Below are 3,757 nucleotides of genomic sequence, written 5' to 3'. Positions count from 1 at the left end.
TGCTTTCTGGAAAGCTGCACTGGTACCAGGGACTCCAGGTAAAACAATGCTCTCTTCCAATACCCAAGAGCCCTAAACTGCATCCCATACCCTGGGCTCAATATTTCAGCCCACTACTCTGGCTGCTTTCCCAAAGGACACACACATACTAGGAACCTGAGGTAAGACCCCACCCTCTAACCTCCAACTCCCCTTAAAATATACTTAACAGGAGTAAACACCTCACACCGTGGGCTCCACATGCTAGCCCACTACTGCATCTGCTTTCCCGGAGGCAATGCCTGCACTAGGAATCCCACGTAAGATACTCCTCTATCCACCAACAAACTCCCTTTAAAGCACATCCAACAGCACTATAATGTACCCTATTCCCTGGACTCCGTATCCCTAGTCCACAACTCTGGCTCGTTTCTCTGAGGCCAAGCCAACACCCAGGTGAAATCTTAGCCTCTGCCCACCAACTCCCCTTAAAACACACCCAACAGATACCAAATTCACACCCTCAAGTCCTAGGCGCCTTACTCTGGCTTTCCAGAAGCCAAACCTGGACTAAGAACCCCAAGTAAAACCTTCCCTGCCAATGCCCCTTGAAGCACAACCAGTAGCCCCAATCTATATTCCATACCCTAGAAACCATACTCCAGCCAAAAACTCTTGCTGTATTCCCTGAGGACACAGTGTCACTAGAGACTCAAGGTACAACCCTGACCCTTGGCATGCAAATTCCACTTTAAAAAATTCCCAACAGTTCCAAACAACAACCCAAGTCCTGGGTTCTATATGATGCACAATCAACACACCCAATTCCTGGAATCAATATTCCTGCCCACAACACCTGTTGCTCCCCGGGAAGCAAGGCTAGCCACAGAGACCCAATGTAAGACCCTGCTCCCTGCCTATCAACTCCCCTTAAGGCACACCCAACTGTGCCAAACTACATCACACCCCCTAGGCTCCATATTCACTCCACAACACCAGATGTTTTCCAAGAGTGCACTCTGTCACCAAGGACCCCAGGTAAGACCTCACACTCTGCCTGCCAACTCACCTTAAAACACACTCAATAACCCAAAACTCACTCCATCCCATATTAACTCACTCCATATTAACACTAAAAACTTCTGTTTTCTTTCCAAGAAGCCATGTTGGCACTAAGGACTGAATCTGCCCTATGCTCACCAACTTCCCTTCAAACATACTCAACAGACATATACTGCTGTAAAAGTAACTTATGTGGGGTTGGAGATTTAGCTCAGAGGTAGAGCGCTTGCCTAGCAAGCGCAAGGCCCTGGGTTCGGTCCCCAGCTCCGAAAAAAAAAAAGAAAAAAAAAAAGTAACTTATGTGCCAGATTGTCATTGTCTTCTGGGAGGCTTACTACTGAATAAACTCACCGTTTCTGAATTCTGGCTGGCTGGTTCAACTCAGCTGTTCTGGCTTAAACTCTTTGGCAAGCTAATTGATTCAATCTAGTATCTCACTGAATTGCTCTGCTTGGCCTCTAACTCTGGCCATCTGTTCTAATCTTCTGGCTACTTCTCATTCTCTGGTTCATTCTGTCTGGTGTGTTCTCTGCAATCTGTCCAGAGACAGATTAAACTGTCTTGGTTAAAACTGCCTCTGAATGCCACTAACTGAACTGCCACCAACTGAATGGCCACACACTCAACTCCACTGTCCCTCAACTGCACTGCACAAACTGCACTGAACTTCATGAATTGCACCGATCTTGTGAACTGACTCCCAACTGACTGAGTCTCTCTCCATGTACTGCTCTTAAATAGCACGTTTTCCCTGTCTGTTCTCATGAAGTTGGACATAACCTACCTGACTCATTCTATCAAATCTTTCTCTGATTCATCACTTTGTCAGTCCCTCCATTAGACATCATTGTTTGGGATTAAAAGTGAGTGGCATGTTTGGATTCCAGCCCCACTGCAACACATACTGACTTCCAGTCTGATTTTAAAACATTTTTAAATTATACCAGTTAATCTAATTCAGCAGGTTTTTTCACTACAATCCAGTGTCTTTTAATAGCTATTAATCCTGCCTCATTGACTTTCAAAAAAATTCAAAGTTAATAAAGCATTATTCAGTCTATTTCTGGGAGTTCTTATTTCCCTTTCTGTTTCTTGAGTATCTCCTTTTTGTATACACAAGTAGCTCCATCCTTTTTTCTATGCAACATAGATTATTAACCATGGGAAGGCTTTGTCACATTATGGTACTTCCCACAGTTGGCATCTTCTTCATGGCCCCCATAATCACTGGACTCTCAGCCCATCCTTCATTCTAACACCAGGCTAGTGAGGGCATTCATTCATGTCTTTCATGTACAGCTGAGTTTCCAGAATCTGGTCAACCTTCAGAGTCAGGGAAGATCTTCAGCAGTGCCATCCTCAGCTCACTGGTCTCTATGGATCTCTGTGCTAGAATGAGAAGGTTGTGCTGCATACTGGGAAGGGTGACTAGGGTGCAATGTGCTGCTGAGGAAGTCAAGGGCTTGAAGAGGCTCCCAGATCTGGGGTGGAAGCTATTGGCTGGTGTTGGTTACCTGGGTACTGGGGCTCTGGAAGACAGGGCATTGAGTAGCAGCTGAATGTCTCTAAGAAAGCCTTACTTTCAAAGAAATTATTCTAGCCGAGGTCTGTTTCTTCACAGAGAGTCATCAAGAATCATAAATATGTCCCCATGAATGTATATTAAACCAGTCTTTTTGTGATAATTTCTCTCCAAAACACTGGCTCTGTCATAAACTCTCTAAAGTTATCATTTGTTGCAATTATACCCTGAGTATTATCCTCCAAGTGTAGTAGGAACCTATCATTATTAGAAGCAATTCTTTCCCCCAAAGACCATCCAGGCAGAAGATAAAGATAATATTCCAAGCTCCTAGAGCTTGTTAAGAAGTTCTGTTCTGTGACATTAGGATCCTGTCTTGTTCTCCACTGTGAGCCAAGCTCTATGATGTTTCTGTTGCCAAGCTTCTCAAATTATTCAACTGTGCTCATTATTCCACAGCAGTTAAAGAACTTTTTAAGACCATGGATAATTGCAGCATTACTTCTGTATATAAAAATATGCCCCAAATATGCTATCCCTGGTTTAGTTTCTAACTCCAGCTTATATGATATTTTTAGGGTATCTCAAAATATTTGAACCCCAGTAACTGAGGAATTGATATGATTAGAGGATCCTGCCAATCACCCATCAGTGACTAAAGGTAACAGCTGGGGCAGCATCATTGCTGGAGAAAGTGGGAGATAATTTGGCTTAGGCTGAGGAGAGCTATGACAGCCAGAATGTTTTTCACAGACAGGCATCATATTATTTGGAAGCAAAGTTTCTGCTTGCTGTTGAATACCTACTTCAGACATTTGTTCCCAGGTAACTAGGAAAGCTGGATGGAGTCCTTTGTCTCCTGACTCTTGAGCCTTTGTATCATAGATATTAAGAGGTGGCACCATAGGTTCAATAGGCTCTCTAACTTGATCCTTAATTTCATTGGGTACTATAGATTCACAGTTAGGCACTTCCTGTTCTCTTAATTCCTTTGTCTCTTGACTCTCGAGCCTTTGTATCATAGATATTTTTTCTCACTGAATGGCTATGTTGTTGTTGTTGTTGTTGTTGTTGTTGTTGTTGTTGTTGTTGTTGTTGTTCAGCTATTTCTTGTTGGGACCCCAGGTAAGATTTCATGTGTTGCCTGCCAATTCATCTCAAAATACACCAGCAGCCTAAAACTCACTCCATCCT

General features: G+C 43.4%; 1 pseudogene; it reads right to left on the bottom strand.

Annotated features, from left to right (window-relative positions):
* Window positions 1–2,288: 2,288 nt before the first annotated feature.
* N4bp1-ps1 (Nedd4 binding protein 1, pseudogene 1) lies at window positions 2,289–3,468 on the bottom strand (annotated as a pseudogene).
* Between the last annotated feature and the right edge of the window lie 289 nt (window positions 3,469–3,757).

The sequence above is a fragment of the Rattus norvegicus genome, chromosome 3 (assembly GCF_036323735.1).
Source record: "Rattus norvegicus strain BN/NHsdMcwi chromosome 3, GRCr8, whole genome shotgun sequence".
Lineage (NCBI taxonomy): Eukaryota > Metazoa > Chordata > Mammalia > Rodentia > Muridae > Rattus > Rattus norvegicus.
The sequence above is the reverse complement of the archived record's forward strand: the minus strand, read 5'-3'. Positions and strand labels throughout refer to the sequence as shown.